Below are 19,125 nucleotides of genomic sequence, written 5' to 3' on the forward strand. Positions count from 1 at the left end.
GGGGGACCGAAACGTCCTTTGGCGGGAGCAGCCCCTGGAGGGAAAAACAAAAGGCCCAGGAGAGGGAGAGCTGTGGAAGATATCCCGGGCCCCAGTACCCCGCTAGAGGCACCCACCCCCGTGCCGGAGGGAGGGAATCCGATTCCCGTGGTGGTCACCCCCGTGTCCGGGGACGATATGCCGCCCGAGCTGGCAGCACAATTAGCAGCGTGGTTGGGTAAAGATAGTGAGGGCGCCACGGCTGTCGACGCGCAGGTGCTGAAGAAGCAACTGCGTGAGTCACGGGAAGCAGCAAAGGTATCCACGCCGGCTGCGGCAGTAGAGAAGCCACAGGGAACAGGTTCGGTCGCGGAGACACCGTCCGGTTCAGGTAAGCGGCCATTGCCGATTGCAAGGGATGAGTCAGCACCTTCTCGTAGGGAAAGGGTGGGTCAGCATGTTCCCTTGGCTATTAAGGAGAAGATATGGGCGGGGGAATATGTAAACATTTTCTCGTTACTTACTGATCACTATGAGATGGAGCATGTTAAGGGCCAGAAGGATCTCATGCATCCGAGTGTTTGGCGCGCAAAAATGGCCGCCTTTAAGGTGAACGAAAACATTGGCAATTGGGGCAAAGCGTGGGGGGTCTTTACATCGATCTTGGGGGAACGAAGGCCCGATCTGCTACACGAATTGCCGATTTATCAGTCACGAATCATGGGGTACTCGGTATCACATGAGGGTAATCATTGGTTCTGCTATGATAATCTGTTTAGAAAGGCTAAAGAACATGATAAAAACTTAACTTGGGATTGTTATGATTCTGTGTCTTGGGATAAAATGAAGGAGACTGGTATGTTGACAGTGCCATTGGTAGGGAGTAACGTTGGCGAATCCTCCCGCCAGTATGCGGGGACGCCCTTTCGATCAGGTGCGGGTATCGACAATCACTCGAGGCCTGCCGGAAATACAGGAAAAAGGGGGGTTTGTTGGAACTTCAACAGGGGTAAATGTACCAGGCCCCAGGGATCGTGCAAATTTAGACACGAATGTAGTGGGTGTGGGCAATCATCCCATCCTGAGTCCACGTGCAGAGCCAAAACGGGTGATAATGGGGGGAGGGGAGGCGCCAAACAGGTCTAACATAGTCCGAGGGGCGCCTTTACCTTCCCCGATTGATACTCTGGCGATGATCCCCTGGCTCAGTGAATACCCGGATCGTACTTCTGCTGGGGTGTTGCGGAACAGGTTTTCTTATGGTTTCCGCATCCCAGTGGGGGACTTTCAAGGTGTGGAGAAATGTAAAAATCAGCAATCGGTCTTGCAGCATACGACCGTGGTACAGGATAAAATCCGGAAGGAGGTGACTCGAGGTCGAGTCGCCGGCCCGTTTACTGTACCCCCGGTTCCTAACTTTGTTTGTTCCCCTTTAGGTGTGGTCCCTAAGAAGGACCCGGGTGAGTTTCGGCTGATACATAATTTATCAGCCCCACGTGGTCTTTCCGTGAACGAAGCGATAGACCCGGAAGTGTGTTCGGTGCGGTACGCATCCTTCGATGAGGCCGTAGCCATTTTGAATCGCCTGGGGCCCGGGGCGCTGATGGCAAAGTCTGATATCGAGTCAGCGTTCCGGTTGCTCCCGGTACATCCTGCCGATCAGCGGCTCCTAGGTTTCATGTTTCAGGGTCATTATTACATGGATAGGTGTATGCCGATGGGGTGCTCTATATCTTGTGCCTATTTCGAAAAATTCAGTAGTTTTCTACAATGGGTCTTCACAAAGAAGACGGGTTTCCAACATGTGATGCATTACCTTGATGATTTTTTGTTCCTGGGGCCAGCTGGGGATCCGGAATGTGGGCAGGCTTTGGCTCAATTTTGTGTTTTAATGAATCAGTTTGGCGTGCCATTGGCACCAGGTAAGACGGTGGGGCCTTCCACTTGCCTCGAGTTTCTGGGGATCGAGTTGGACTCCGATGAAGGTTGTTTTCGTTTACCTGCCGAAAAAGTGTCAAAGTTCAGGACATCCCTGCAAATATGTATAAATGGATCCAAGGTCAAGCTGCATCAGTTACAGCAGCTAGTTGGTCAGTTGAATTTTGCCCTGAGGGTTATACCAATGGCCCGCCCCTTTTCTCGTTCGATTGCTCAAGCCATGGTTGGCCTAAAGGAGGGCCATCATCGCACGAGGCTCTCGGCGGAGGTCCGCCAGGACATGCGCATTTGGTTGGCATTCCTGGCGGATTTCAATGGTCGAGTCATCTGGAACAAACCAGCCGTGTCCTCTGATGAGCTGGGGCTGTGGACGGATTCGGCAGGGAGTATAGGTTTTGGTGCCATCTTCGGCACAAGATGGTCTGCACAAAAGTGGCCGACATGGTGGCATGACAGTGGGCTGACAAGTAACATTGCTTTCCTGGAACTTTTCCCCATTTTAGTGGCCCTGAGAACTTGGCCCGAGGGGTTCATGGATCACTCTGTGGTATTCTGGTCTGACAATATGACCGTGGTCGAGTGTATCAATAGCCAGGCAGCACGATGCAAATGGATTTTGAGACTACTCAAAGAAATTGTTTTACTGTGTATGCAATTGAATGTGTTATTCAAAGCAAGACATGTCCCAGGGGTAATGAACCAGGCAGCTGATGCACTGTCTCGTTTTCGTATGCAGGCTTTCTGGGGTTTTCTTCCCACAGCGGACCCGGAGCCGGCACCCTTTCCCGAAGCTCTCTGGTCTCTCGGTGCCCCGAACTTCGTAACCTCGTGGGAGAGAGTCTAGCCCCCAGGACAAGGAAGGCATATGAAGGGGCGTTCCGGTCCTATTTGGCCTTTTTGGGGACTGATAGAGAGGAGCTTTGGGGACAGGAAGAGTGGGTGGTGAATTTTCTGATGTCCTTACATCAGGTCGGGAAATCGGTGGCCACGGCTCAGAGGCATCGGGCTGCCATTTCCTTTGTTGCTAGGGCTCACGGGATCCTTGACCCGACAGCGTCTTTCGTGGTACAGAAAGCGCTACGGGGGTGGCAACGCCTTGAGGGTCGCAGAGTAGATGAGAGGCGCCCGATAGGTTTAGATAGGCTGGCCCAGTTGCTATCCAGACTCCCTGCTACGTGTTCATCTCAGTTTGAGACAGTGTTATTCCGAGCCGCTTTTACGCTGGCATTCCATGGGGCTATGCGGGTAAGCGAACTAGTGGCGAGGAACAAGCAGGATGTGACAGGACGATTGTGCCAGGAGCACGTCCAGATCAGAGGGGAGACGATGACGGTCTCATTTGTCAGGTCCAAGACCGATCAAAGTGGGATGGGTGACTGCGTAATCATACGCAGGATGCCCGGGTCCTCCATGTGCCCGGTAAGGTGTCTAGAAGATTATTTAGCACGAAGGGTGGCATAATGGGGGGGGACCTTGTTGAGACACGCTGACACCACCCCACTGACAAAGTTTCAGTTTCAGCGGGTGCTTGCGATGTCGATTGCCGCTGCGGGCTTGAACCCAGGAGAGTTTGGGACCCATTCCTTTCGGATAGGGGCTGCTACAGAAGCTACAGCCAGGGGTCTGGATGTTGAACAAGTTAAACGGGTGGGGCGTTGGTCCTCCAATTGTTATAAAAGGTATGTGCGGTTGCACATGTTGTGAAGCTGTAGCAATGTACTCACGCTTCTTGTTTTTGTTTGGTTTCAGTTGCGCAAGCCTACGAGGCGGGGCGGACTTTGCAGTCGACCCAACACCGGGCCAGCGGTCAGACATCACCGGCTGTGAAAAAGGAGGTGTGGGTTGTGGGCCACTCATACGTGAGACGTGCCGCGGACGTATTCAAGGCAGGTGATATGATTCACGTAGCTGGGGAATACGGGTACAGTGTGTCCTTCTACGGAAGAGGCGGTCTCTGTATTGACCAGTTCCAATCATTTTTTGAGGGTTTGCTAGGGCGGACGAGGTCACCGCCGTCTGTAGTCATAGTACATCTTGGGGGTAATGATTTGGTCACCACTGGTAGACGACTTCTTCTTGAGGCGATGCTTTCCACTGTAAGTTGGTTAGCGAGGAGAGTTCCAGGGTGCACAATTGCATGGTCCCATATGATCCCACGAAAAGTGTGGCGGGGGGCCATTTCGGTTCCTGCTTTAAATCATTCTGTGAGGAAGCTTAATAACAAAGTGAGTAGGTTGTTCCGTTCCAAGACACTGCATTCTATTCCACATGGGTGTATTAATGATGATGGTATGTATTTGGGGGATGGAGTGCATTTGTCTCGGGTGGGGAATGAGTTACTCATAGGAGACTTCTTAGCATGGCTAAAAACGTTACACCATGACCTTTAGGTAGGAGTGTTGTGGGGGGTCCGGATAGCCGGTCAACTATCCGGCCTGTGGCGGTAAGGTCATGATCGGTGAGCACTAATTGGAAGATCCCTATGAGTGGGCGTCACCCAGCACGGATGGGAGCGCTCGGGGGAGGTGGCCATTGGCCCCTCAACGGGGAGGCGGTCCCTTCTAAGGATGGGTCGCCGAAAGAAAAGGAAAGGCGGTCAAGGCCCCTTCCTGGGTAGGAGGGGTTACAGCCCCCTCCTGGGGAATTTCCCGGGGCCAGGACGTCTGCGACGGCAGATGTGGTAAGTTGTGTGGGGTTTGGGGGGGGTCTACGCTACCTTCTAGATACCTCACACGAGTCCTCGTACGACCTCTAAGTGGCGTCGAGTTTTATTGGGGCCCCCGTCAAGTCAAGGGAAATTGGTAATTGCACTTGAGGTACGCCTCTGGGCCGCTCCTCACAAGTGAGGGCGATATTTCTGGGTTAGGGATCTTGACACCGGTTACGACCTTGCCGTTGGCCCTTAAACGTTAGGATGTACAATTTCAAAATTTCAAGTAAATGTTTTGTAGGATGTTAGTTCGGCTAGGAGAACCTTTGTATTAGAGAATCTGTTAAGGTTAGCCAAACATCGCAATGTGGTAATGAAATTGTACATAATATGAAACTGTTTATTTAATGTTTTAATTTTGTTTCATATTTTAATAAATACGGCCGGGAGGGTTACTCCCTCCCGTCTTCCAAAGACTTCAGAACTGTTTCCGGTTTCCCATCCTTGGGGATTGTGTTGAGAGGGGGTGGCGGGTATCTCAGCCATATGGAAAGGGGCGACCACTCGGTCCCCCCGAACGTATGGCAGAGTACCACGATCCCCCCGGGAAGCCATCTTGGGCGGGAGGCGAGTCTCGGCTGGTATGCCCGAAGCAGCGTAGCCGGGGCGCGCCTTTTCCCGCCCTAGAGTGGGTTGGCCTAGACACTGACGCGGCTGGCCACGCCCTAGGGGCAGGCGGGGGCGGGTTTACGCCCGCCCTGAAGACGGATAAAAGGAGAAGCAAGATCCGAAGGCATCCTCTTGTTCCTGTGCTCTGAAGCTGCACCTCCTCGCTGCACGTGAGCTCGAGACGGAACGAAGAGCCAATTTTGACCCACCCACCAGCCCCTGAGGACAGCAAGTGGTTTTTGAATAAAGTTGATGGATAACTCTGATTTTCGTTTACAGGTTGTGGTATTATCGTGATGATTTTGAGTATGTAATAAAGAATGGTCGATTTGTGTTACGTTTCGCAAATAAAGAAATTCTGTTTAGTGTTCATTGGTAAGCATGCTTTTAATAAAAGTGTAGTTGCTACTGTCTTTTTAGTTTAGTCATTTAGTTAGCATTGTCGTATTTATTTTGGTCGGGCGGTAAGGTCATGATCGGTGAGCACTAATTGGAAGATCCCTATGAGTGGGCGTCACCCAGCACGGATGGGAGCGCTCGGGGGAGGTGGCCATTGGCCCCTCAACGGGGAGGCGGTCCCTTCTAAGGATGGGTCGCCCGAAAGAAAAGGAAAGGCGGTCAAGGCCCCTTCCTGGGTAGGAGGGGTTACAGCCCCCTCCTGGGGAATTTCCCGGGGCCAGGACGTCTGCGACGGCAGATGTGGTAAGTTGTGTGGGGTTTGGGGGGGGGTCTACGCTACCTTCTAGATACCTCACACGAGTCCTCGTACGACCTCTAAGTGGCGTCGAGTTTTATTGGGGCCCCCGTCAAGTCAAGGGAAATTGGTAATTGCACTTGAGGTACGCCTCTGGGCCGCTCCTCACAAGTGAGGGCGATATTTCTGGGTTAGGGATCTTGACACCGGTTACGACCTTGCCGTTGGCCCTTAAACGTTAGGATGTACAATTTCAAAATTTCAAGTAAATGTTTTGTAGGATGTTAGTTCGGCTAGGAGAACCTTTGTATTAGAGAATCTGTTAAGGTTAGCCAAACATCGCAATGTGGTAATGAAATTGTACATAATATGAAACTGTTTATTTAATGTTTTAATTTTGTTTCATATTTTAATAAATACGGCCGGGAGGGTTACTCCCTCCCGTCTTCCAAAGACTTCAGAACTGTTTCCGGTTTCCCATCCTTGGGGATTGTGTTGAGAGGGGGTGGCGGGTATCTCAGCCATACCCTCAAGCAACAATTGCAGCTGAGATTGCAAGAGACAGTTCTCAGGACAGTCAGAGTTCTGTTTCATTGAGTCAGGATCCACTAGGAGAACCAGTTATCGAAAATGAAGCTGCCACTGCTATGATTGAAGTGGAAAGAGCCATGGCACATGCTCAGAAGGATGCGGTTAACTTAGAAGATTTGGAAAGACAACTCAACGTTGAGCAGAGGAAAATATATGACGAAGTTACCAACCAAATTGAGCATGGAATAAGTCATGAGAAGAAAGAGTGCTCATGTACGTCGTTGAAGCCTGTCCGACTGTACGTGAGTGGAGAAGCAGGAACTGGAAAAAGTTTCCTCATAAAAGCAATTTCATGTTATCTGCAGAAAAGGACTGAGTCATCGCTGTCTTGTGTTGTCACCGCTCCAACTGGACTGGCAGCACATAATATTAAAGGTATTACTTTGCATCGGCTACTGATGCTGCCAGTGGAGCATGATAACAAATTACAATACCACAAGTTATCTGGAGATGCTTGTTGTGAAGTATCGAGAGTGCTGAAGAAGATGAAACTTCTTATCATTGACGAAGTAAGCATGGTTTCCAATGTCATGCTTGCCTTTGTGCATTTGAGAATGCAGGAAGTTCTTAAAACAGAGTATGATGTGTTATTCGGTGGCAAACACATCATTGTTTTCGGTGATCTTCTGCAGCTGACACCAGTGAAAGGACAACCAGTGTTTAAACTGCTTACACATGAAGATACCAAGAAGTGCCTAGGGAGCATTGGCAACGTTAACATATGGTTAAACTTCAATTATGCTGAGCTGCGTGAAAATATGCGTCAGGCGAAGGACAAAGATTACAAGAATATTCTACAAGATGTTAGAATCGGGAAAGTGACTGAGCATGGGAAAGAAGCTTTACATGCACGATTACTGTCAAATTTGTATCCAGAAGAAGACGTTCTGCCAGAGGATATTTTTCAGAAAATTACTGAGAAAAAATCTGGAATATGTTTGATGCCAACTCTTGCAGAATGTTCCATCTTCAACAACAAAATGTTGAATTTAGAAAACCAAGAGATTGTGAAACTGGAAGCTATTGACAGAATAGAGCATATGGGTACAACAATTGTTTTGTCTGAGAATTTGAAATCTAAATTGGATTCATTAGAGAAGACTATATCTAAAACTGCGGGTTTTGAAAAGACTCTGAATGTGTGCTTAAATTGCCGTATCATTTTAAGAAGAAATTTAAATGTTGAAAGAGGACTGGTAAATGGAAAGGGGCGACCGCTCGGTCCCCCCGAATGTATGGTGGAGTACCCCGATCCCCCCGGGAAGCCATTTTTGGGCGGGAGGCGAGTTTCGGCTGGTATGCCCGAAGCGGCGCGCCTTTTTCCCGCCCAAGGAGGGGTTGTCCTAGACACCTACACCGTTGGCCACGCCCTGGAGGCAGATTGGAGGAGGGTCCACGCCCGCCCGAAGGAGGATAAGAGGAGCGACGATCCAAGGAAGCATCTTCTTGTTCTTGTGCTCAGAAGCTGCACCTCCCCGTTGCACGTGAGCTCGAGACAGAACAAGGAGCCAATTTTGAAAATTTGTAATTCTTGTGTTTTCTCTTCTAGCGCTTCGAACTCTGGTCCCAGGATCTTTCGGTCGACTATCGTAAGAGAATGCCGGGCAAAAAGGTCGGAAAGAAGGTTAGCACCGACCAAATGCTCCGTATGCTGGTGAAGGACATGGCGAACATGAAGAAGCAGATGGCGGCCATGAACGGTACGGGCCGGCCTAAGAAAGTCATCGGACCAGCATTGCCGGGGGTAGTCCCTGCCGGGGGAGGTAAAAGGGCCAGGAACAGGGCGGCAGGGGGGGAGGCTCCGGTTCCCGAGTCACCTCCGGCGAGCCCGGTCAGGCCAATAGGGGCCCCGGTTCCGATTCCGGATGCAGGACAGCCGATCCCTGTCGTAGTTACACCTGTGAACGAGGGGGATATGCCACCCGAGTTGGCCGCACAGTTAGCGGCGTGGTTGGGCAAGAATAATGAGGGTGCCATAGCTACAGGGGATACGGCCGAAGATGCCAAACTAATAATGAAGCAGTTGCGGCAGTCTCGAGATGCTGCGAAGGCACCTTGTCCTTTTGTTCCTCCTCAGGTTCCCGCGGAACAGCCGTCTTTGGGCGTTGGAACAGCGGCAGCAGCGAGTTCAGCTACTGATTCGGGTAAGAAGCCGTTGCCAATGGCTGATGAGGGGTCGGTACCCTCAAGAAGGGAAAAGGTGGTACAACATATCCCGTTGGCCACAAAGGAAATGATATGGGCGGATAAATATGTGAATATATTTTCGCTATTAACTGATCATTATGAAATAGAGCACGTTAAAAATCAGAAGGAATTGTTGCATCCAAGTGTATGGCGAGCAAAGATGGCGGGTTTCAGAGTTGATGAGACAATCGCTAATTGGGCCAGAGCTTTCGGGATGTTCACTGCAATCATGGGGGAACGTAGGCCTGAGGTATTGACTGAGTTGGCTTGTTACCAGACACGAATAATGGAGTTTTATGAGTCTTACGATGGTGATCAATGGTTGGGTTATGATAACAAATTTCGTAAGGCCAAGGAGCACGACTCATCCCTGACGTGGGATTGTTTCGACTCCATTTCCTGGCAGAAACAGGTCAGGTCAAACCCGACAAAGCCGTCTGCGTTTGGCGGGAATGGGGCAGAGCCTTCCCGCCATTCCCCGGCGGTGCCCTTTCGAGCGGGCGCCGGTGGTGATCAGCACACAAGGAGTAATGGGAACTCTGGCAAAAAAGGGGTCTGTTGGAGCTTCAACAGGGGCAAGTGCACTAGGCCACAGGGGACGTGCAAATTTAGGCATGAGTGTGCAGGGTGCGGACAATCTTCACACCCCGAGAGTTCATGCAGAGCCAAGAATGGCGATTCAGGGGGCAGAGGCGGCGCCAAACAGGTCTAAATGACGGCCGAGGGGCGCTGCTACCTACTCCCATCGACATCATGGCAATGATCCCTTGGCTGAACGAATACCCTGATCATGTCTCCGCTGGGGTGTTGAGGGACGGTTTCTCATGTGGTTTCCGCATCCCGGCGGAATCGCTGTGTGAAAACCAACTGTCGGTTCGTCAGAATGCGGTTGTAGTACAGGCAAAGATTGCAAAGGAGGTGGCCCGAGGTCGGGTTGCGGGTCCATATGCGAACCCTCCTGTCGAGAATTTTGTTTGTTCACCGTTGGGTGTAGTCCCCAAGAAGGACCCAGGTGAGTGTCGGTTAATACATAATTTGTCCGCTCCTAAGGGTCTTTCCGTGAATGATGCGATTGGCCCGGGAGTTTGTTTGGTGCGGTATGCTTCCTTTGATGAGGCTGTCGCCATGTTGAATCGCCTGGGGCCCGGAGCGCTGATGGCAAAGTCGGATATCGAGTCAGCGTTCTGGTTGCTCCCGGTACACTCACAGGATCAGCGTCTGCTAGGTTTTGTGTTCCAGGGACGCTATTACATGGATAAATGTATGCCAATGGGTTGCTCCATCTCTTGTGCGTATTTTGAAAAATTCAGTAGTTTTTTACAATGGGCGTTCACCAGGGCCACAGGCTTTACGCAGGTTATGCATTACCTTGATGATTTTCTGTTTCTGGGGGCAGCTGGGGACACGGAATGTGCGCAGGCTTTGAGTACATTTTGTGATCTCATGAGTTTATTTTGCGTGCCACTGGCACCGGGCAAAACAGTGGGGCCGTCTACTTCGCTCGAGTTTCTAGGAATTGAGCTCGATTCCGAAGAGGGGTGCTTCCGTTTGCCTAAGGAAAAGGTATTGAAATTTATGGCCTCACTCGAGGCATGTGTTGACGAGACGAAAGTAACGTTGCATCAGTTGCAGCGGGTTGTGGGTCAGCTTAACTTTGCCCTTAGACTGATACCAATGGCTCGCCCCTTTTCTCGCTCTATTGCTCAAGCCATGGTTGGTCTTAGGGAAGGGCATCACCGCACAAGACTCTCGGCAGAGGTTTGCCAGGACATGCGCATATGGTTGGCATTCCTGGCGGAGTTTAACGGTCGTGTCCTGTGGAACAAACCAGCGGTTTCCTCCGAGGAGCTGGGTTTGTGGACCGACTCGGCAGGGAGTGTGGGTTTTGGCGCCATCCTTGGTAATCAATGGTCGGCACAAACATGGCCGGCATGGTGGCACGAGAGTGGACTCACAGGTAACATTGGGTTTCTTGAACTGTTCCCTATTCTAGTGGCCTTGAAGACATGGCCGGAGGGATTTCGTGATCGCACTGTGGTGTTCTGGTCGGATAATATGACTGTGGTAGACTGTGTCAATAATCAGGCAGCACGCTGCAAATTGATCTTGAGATTGATGAAAGAAATTGTCCTGCTATGTATGAAATTAAACGTCCACTTTAGAGCAAAACATGTGCCTGGGGTACTGAACCAGGCGGCTGATGCACTCTCTCGTTCCCACATGCAGGCCTTCCGGGGCAATCTGCCCTCTGCGGACTTGGTGGCGGCACCATTTCCCGAAGTTCTCTGGTCTCTCGGTGCCCCGGATTACAAAACCTCGTGGGAGAGAGTCTAGCCCCCAGGACGAGGAAGGCATATGAAGGGGCGTTCCGTTCCTATTGGGCATTTTTGGGTCCAGCTAGGGGGGAGCATTGGGGGCAGGAGGAGTATGTCCTGAAATTTCTAGTCTCATTTCATCAGGCAGGCCGATCAGTGGCAACAGCCAATAGACACCGAGCCGCCATTGCATTCATGGCGCAGGCTCATGGCATTCAGGACCCCACAGCGTCCTTTCTAGTAAAGAAGGCGTTGCGCGGGTGGCAACGCCTTGAGGGTCGTAGGGAGGATGAGAGGCGCCCGATAGGGCTAGCAATGTTGTCCCAGTTAATGTCCGTACTCCCTGCGACTTTCTCATCTCAGTCAGAGACAGTGCTGTTCCGGGCCGCCTTTGCATTAGCGTTCCATGGGGCTATGCGGATAAGCGAACTGGTAGCAAGGAACAAGCAGGATACGGGGGGAGGTCTGTGTCGAGAACACATCCAGATTAGAGGTGACGCGATGGTAGTCACTATAGCCAAGAGGAGCGATGATCCAAGGAAGCATCCTCTTGTTCTTGTGCTCAGGAGCTGCACCTCCCCGTTGCACGTGAGCACGAGACAGAACAAGGAGCCAATTTTGAACCCACCCACCAGCCCCTGATGACAGTGATTTGTTTGGAATAAAGCCAAGTGACACAATACTGTTTCCTTTTTAGGTTGTTTTCGAATAAAGTTCGTAATTTTGGTATGTAAATAAAGTGGTTGCTCTTTCTGCATGTATGTCGTCAAAGCTTAGTAGGAGTTTATACTTGGAATCACAGTATGTCTGGCTTTTTCCATCCTCTTTAGTAAAAATGTCGTATTTATTTTGGTCGGGCGGTAAGGTCATGATCGGTGAGCAGTAATTGGAAGATCCCTAGAGGTGGGGGCGTCACCCATTATGGATGGGAGCGCCCGGGGGGAGGCGGCCATTGGCCCCTCAAACGGGGAGGCGGTCCCCTCTAAGGATGGGGCCGCCGAAAGGGAAGGCGGTCATAGGCCCCTCCCTGGGGAGGAGGGGCTACGGGCCCCTCCTGGGAATTTCCCGGGGCCAGGACATCTGAGACGGCAGATGTGGTAAGCAGTGTGGGGTGGGAGGGGGGTCTACGCTACCTTCTAGACACCTCACACGAGTCCTCAGACGACCACTAAAGATGGCGTCGAGTAAATATGGGGCCCCCGTTAAGACAAGGGAAATTGGAAGTTGGCACAGAGGGACAGTCCTCTGTGCGCCCGCCCCTCACAAGTGAGGGGGGAGTTCTGGTTTAGGGATCTGACACCGGTTACGACCTTGCCGTTGGCCCGTAATGTTAGGATGTACAATTTGAATTTTGAAATGCATTTACAGGATGTTTTAGAATCGGCTAGGAGAACCTTTGTATTAGAGATGTGTTAAGGTTAGCCCATGAAACATCGTAATGTGTAAATGAAATTGTACATGATATGAAACTGTTATTTTTAAACGTTTTAAATTTTGTTTTATATTTTAATAAATACGGCCGGGAGGGTAACTCCCTCCCGCCTTCCAAAAGTTCAAGAAACGTTTCCGTCTTCCCATTCTTGGGGAGTGTGTTGGGAGGGGGTGACGGGTATCCCAACCATATGGATCAATGGGTAATGTTGTTGATTTTGAGAAATACAGAAGTAGAGATGGAATTGAATTTTTAAAAATTAAATTTGATGGCATTGAGGAAGTACAGGTAATTGGTCGTTGCACAGCTAGGTTTTTGCTTGTAAAAGACTTATATGTTCGCCGTAAGCAGTTTCCTGTTTGCTTGGCATATGCGGTGACAATTCATAAATCGCAAGGTTTAAGTGTAGACACTGCTTTAGTGAATATTGGCAGTTCTGTGTTCAAAGAGGGTATGGCTTATGTAGCATTGTCACGAGTCAGAACTTAATCGGGATTGTACTTGATTGACTGTGATGTCACAAACATTTGTGCGGATCTAGATTGTGTTAAGGAATACAATAGGTTAAGAAGAGAGTATGCGCCACATTTGCCTCAATATCCTTTGTTTGAGAAACGTGTGGTAGGCCGGAAACGAAGAAATATCAGTAATAGTAGGGAGGTTGAAGCAAAAAGACCAAAAGTCGATGAACCAAAAATTGTAAGAAGGAATAAAATGAATTCTGTTGAAACTGTTGTTGGTTTTCAATTTGAAAATAGTTCTGGTGTCAACTGCTATGCTAATGTGGTTGTTAATGTTCTCTTTTCACTAGAGACTTTAAAAGAACAGATTGTGATCAATTCGGAACAAAGTTTATGCTGTTTGTTGAATTCTGTGTTAGAGAAATGTAGCGCTGATAGAACAAGAGTAGAAAGTGTGTCTGAAATTCGTTATCTGTTAGACGAATGTTCAGGCCAAACACAATTCTCTGAAAATATTCAGCAGGATTGTCAGGAGTTTTTAATGTATATGCTTGATGTATTGCAAGATGAAGTTGTAGATGTAGATTATCTGTTTGGCCTTTCTTATCAATGGCAGCATGATTGCGAGAACTGTAGGCTATCAAGTACTACTAGTGTAGACTCAGAAAGATTTATATATTTAACTTTGCCTGACAGTAAATCAGTATCCTTCAATAAGCTAGTAAAGGCAGCCGATCAAAACATGGAGTGTAGCCAATGTAAGTCTGCAATGCTGTCCACGTTAATTATACGAAGTTATGGCCAGTATGTCATTTTAATGTTCCAACGATGTAGGCCTGATGGAACTAAATTGACAACTTTAATTAATAATTTTCTGGCTTCGCAGTTGTCAATATCAGGAAGGACTTTTGTAACTACAGCAATTATATATCATGACGGTCCTTCAACTACTTCAGGACATTACACAGCTTATGTAAAATCTGGGAACGGCTGGTCATTCTGCAATTATTCTGTTTTAACTTTCAAAAAAAGATTGCCTTTCCACCTTCAAAATTCTTACCTGGTGTTCTTACAACCAAAATTTTAGGAAAGGAATCTTGGGATTTGTTCTGAGGAATTTCAAGAGGTTCTAATGGCTCCTACTCTATATGGCCTTGTGGGTAAGTGTAGTACAGAGTGAAAACTGTTTTTCTTTATAAGCTAATTCAAGCACCAGATCAAAATAAGGAGTAGAGGAAATGTAAATCTGCAATGCTGTCCATATTATTTATGGAAACTTATGGGTGAAATGTCATTTTACAATTTCAACTACATAAACTGGATGAAAAAAAGTTGTTAAGTCTAATTAAAAATGTTTTGGCTACACAGTCATCGATTTCAGGAAGAACATTTGCAACTGCAGCTATTATATTTTAAGATGGTCCTTTGACAACATCAGGATATTACACAGCTTATTTGAAATAAAAAAAGGCTAGTCTTTCAGCAAACATTACCAATTGAGTATGAAGCAATGTTGCCTTTTGACTTGTTTTCTGAAGTGAGAATTTAGGGTAGGTAACTGGACTATAATGATTCTAGGTGTTGCTGTAATTTAGTGTGCTGTTTTAAATTGCTTTGTATGTCTCATTTTTCTTAAATCGATGGAGTTTATCTTTCAGAAAGTGGCGGGCAGAAAATAGTAACAGCACAACAGAGTATAAGCTGTTCATAGGACATCCTTTGACGTCATAGAAAGTAAGTTACTTTTGAGGAGTTCTGATTTATGATTAGTTATATTATTTGGGTTTTTTAAACACAATCATTTTGATTGTGGTTTTTTTTCCCCGCTGTTATATGATGAATACCTTCAACTCACTGTTTTCAGTGAAATTTGATATATTCTGAGAACAGCAAAAATAAACCATTAAATATGTATAATTAATTTTTGTACTTTGAATTGTGATTTATAATATGTATTCATCTTGTCTCATGCTCACTCTTTCTTTACTACCTTCTATTAATTAAAAATTTTTTGTTCTTTCTTACACAGATTAAAAGTATAAAAATGACAATTGACTACGTTTACGACAATTATAAGGTAAGTGTTTAGTACTCTTTACGTTACATCTCTATCACATTTAACTTTTATTAGTTCCACTGCTTCATTTCTTTAACCCTTAGTTTCCTGCCTTTGCTACTTCACTCATTTCTTTTTCTATTACTTAATTATACTACTCTTTCCACTCCTTTTCTCAGTCCCTCTTTCAAAAGTAACTGTGTGTTACTCCCTCTATTTGTCTTTCATTTAACATTACTCTCTGTTTACTTACTCTTCTTTTTTTTTTTAAAATATTTTTTTTAGTTCGCTTCCGGTTCGCGTACCAGCGCGCGAACCGGGAAGCGAATCAAAAGAAATAGAGGTTGCTAGAGTGCTAAACATTCTAACAATTGTTCATAATGGGAAGGTAGTTCTGAAAAGAACTTTTTTTTATTATTTTTGTTGTTTTATATTTTCTTTGTGTTTTTTTGGGGGCGGGAACAAAAATGATTCATTAGAAAGGGCTCAACAGGAGCAACAAAAAAAAATGAAAATTTAGTTTCTGGGACGTTTTGTACATTGATGATGTTCATAAGCTCTATTGATTAGAGTTACACTCCTCTCTCCACAGGAAATTAATTTGCTGCAAGTTAAACATGTTATTTTCATTTGTCCAAAGTTCTTCTGAAGATTTGGGACCGTTTCCCTTGCCTCTGATTCCGTCACTGCCACTTCATTGGTGGATGTACTGGCAGGTCGGGGGTTATCCACCAAATCTCGTATTTGGGCAGCACTGTAATTCAACGGGTGCCACCTCTCCATATGGCGATGCATGGTATGATTACCATAATTATATTTTTTTTCGGTTCCTCTGGAGAGTACATTGTGGCAGATGAGGCAGGTAACGTACCGGGCATTTACCTTTTTTTCATGTGGAGGAAAGGAAAAAAATTGCCAAATAAAATTTTCTTTTATATGGGACCTCCTTGGCAGTTCTTTTAAAAAAAACCCTTGTCCCTTGCTCCTGTTCCTCTTCTTCCTCTTCTTCCTCCTCTTGTTGGAGGATGACCTGAGGAGGTGGTCCACTCTTTCTTGGAGGTGGTGGTGGTGCTGGGGGTCCACCAGCTGCAGCTACTACAGATGCCATGACTGAACAAGCAGAAAAAGGTCTTTCTCTCATAAAAATTCAAGTCAGAGTGAGGAAAAAAGGTGGGACTTTCATCATTTGGGAAAAAAAAAATTTCTAAACCAATGAAAAGTGTTAATTTTACGTCATATGATCAAGCCTTCCATCATTAGGAAACTAAAAGTAAAATGAACCAATGAAAAGTTTTATAAACTAGTCACATGACCTGTTATGCTTATGTTACGCGCTCCGCGCCGCGCCTCGGATCGTTTCCGGGGCTCTGCGTTTCGCGCCTTGGTTCGCGTTCCAGAGCGCTTCAGGGTGCGCTAACGCGGCGCGTCATAAGGCGCATTACGCAGTAACGCGATACGTTGCGATTAAGCGACGCGTCACGATGTGACTTTCTAACGCGGTACTTGCACTAACGGAACGTTTACCGGTTCGCGGACCGGCAGCGAAACAATAAAAAATAATTTAAAAAAAAATAAATTAAAAAAATATAATACAAAAAAAAAAAATATATTTTTTTGAATTAGAATAAGAATACATTTTACAGCTTTTGATATTTACTATTAAAAAACCATTGAAATTCACTGAAAAAACCATAGGTTATAGACCATATATAGTAAGGAATTAGCATTTACAAAACCTTGAAAATTCACTGAAAACACCATAGGTTATAGACCATATATAGTTAGGGATTAGCATTTACAAAACCTTATTTTACTCGCACGAAACCATTGAAATTCGCATATATAGTTAGTTGCACTAACTATATATCGCGCACCCGCAATCCACTGCTGATGATGTCACATATTACATCATTCATGACATGGTCAGTGAGGGGGGGAGGAAAACGAAAATGATTCATTATAAAGGGCTCAACAGGAGCAACAAAAAAAAAGATAATTTATTTTCTGGGGCGTTTTGTACATCGATGATTTTCAAAAGCTGTATTGATTAGAGTTATACTCCTCTCTCCATAGGCAATTAATTTTCCACAAAAAATACAGGTAAATCTCATGTTCCCAAAGTTCATCTGTATATTTGGGACCGTCTCCCTCGCCTCTGGTCCCGTCACTGCCTCTTGATTGGATGTACTGGCCACAGGTAGGGGGTTATTCTGCAGGTCACGGACTTGTGCAGCACTATAGTTTATAGGGTGCCATCTTTCCATATGGCGATGCATGGTATAATTCCCATAGCTATATTTCTTTTCTGTCCCACTGGACAGTTCATTTTGGCAGATCAGGCAGGTAACGTACCGGGCATTTACCTTTTTTTGTCCTTCGGGAAATTAAAAAAATTGCCAAATATAACTTTCTTTGGCATGGGACCTCCTTGACTGTTCAGGTAAAAACCTATTGGTCACTTGCTCCTCTTCCTCTTCTTCCTCTTCTTCCTCCTCTTGTTGTAGGATAACCTGAGGAGGTGGTCCTCTCTTCCTAGGAGGTTGTGGTGGTGGTGGGGGTCCAGCAGCTGCAGCAATCAATGAATCCATTTCTAAGCAATGAAAGTAGGTCTTTCTCTCATAAAAATGAAAGTCAGAGTGAGGAAAAAAGGTGGGGCTTTCATCATTTGGAAAAAAAAAATTCTAAACCAATGAAAAGTGTTATTTTTAGGTCATATGACCAAGCCTTACATCATTAGGAAACTAAAAGTAAAATGAACCAATGAAAAGTTTTATGAACAAGTCACATGACCTGTTATGCTTACGTTGCGCGTCCCGGAGAGCTTGCGGGGCGCTGCGCTACGCGCCTCGGTTCGCGTTCCGGAGCGCTTCCGGGTGCGCTAACGCATCGCGTCATAAGACGCATTACGCGGCAACGCGATACGTCGTGCTTGCGCGATGCGTCACGATGTTGTTTTCTAACGCAGTAGTTGCGCTATCGGAACGTTTACTGGTTCGCGGACCGGGTCGCGGAACCAAATTGAGCTAAAGGGAAGCTGCCCGGTTCGCAGACCGGCAGCGAAAAAAAAAAATATATATATATATATATATAAATAAAAAAATTATATTACAAACATATAAAATATATTTTGCATTAAAATAAGAATACATTTTACAGCTTTTGATATTTGCTATTAAAAAACCATTGAAATTCACTGAAAAAACCATAGGTTATAGACCATATATAGTTAGGAATTAGCATTTACAAAACCTTTAAAATTCACTGAAAAAACCATAGGTTATAGACCATATATAGTTAGGGATTAGCATTTACAAAACCTTATTTTACTCGCACAAAACCATTGAAATTCGCATATATAGTTAGTTGCACTAGCTATATATCGGGCACCCGCAATGCACTGCTGATGATGTCACATATTACATCATTCATGACATGGTCAGTGACATCACTGATGACATCATCCAGTGACTGTATGTTTCTGTACAGTTAAAATATGAAATAAAATATGTTTTACATATTGAATAATGAGTGGATGTATGAGTGTGTGGATGAAGGATTTAGTAGGTGCATGACTGACTGTATGAGAGAGTGATTAAATATGTCTCACTGAGTGCCTGGGTTAGTGACTAAACTGTTTTAATTTGTGCATCATTATATCTGTTGTTATGTAAACTGCTGCATGTGTTGATCAGTAGCTATATGAGTAACTATATGGGTTATTGATTGGTTGCCCAAGTATTTGTATGGGAGAGTGAGTGTGAGTGTGGGGGTGGCTGGGAGGTGTGTGACTCTGTGCATAGATGTGTGAACAGTTGATTCACTAGATGTATGGGTTCAAAACTGCATGTGGAAACAGCTGTATGGGTGGTTGACTGTGTGCATGAGTGTATTGGTGAGTGAATGGATATCTCAGTGCTACATGTCAAAGTAAGTATATTTGTAAAACACAGTATTTATTTATTTATTTATTTATTTATTGACATTTGTAGAGCGCGGCGAATACCCGTGGGCGTCTCGGCGCTAGTTAAGGGATGGATCAGCAACTGGGTAAAGAAGATATACAAGGCTATTGGTCAAATAACCACGTCTTTAGCTGTTTGCGGAATGTGAACAGGGAGGGACTTGCTCGGATATGTGCAGGAAGGGTGTTCCA

Source organism: Lissotriton vulgaris, chromosome 6 (genome assembly GCF_964263255.1).
Source record: "Lissotriton vulgaris chromosome 6, aLisVul1.2, whole genome shotgun sequence".
Lineage (NCBI taxonomy): Eukaryota > Metazoa > Chordata > Amphibia > Caudata > Salamandridae > Lissotriton > Lissotriton vulgaris.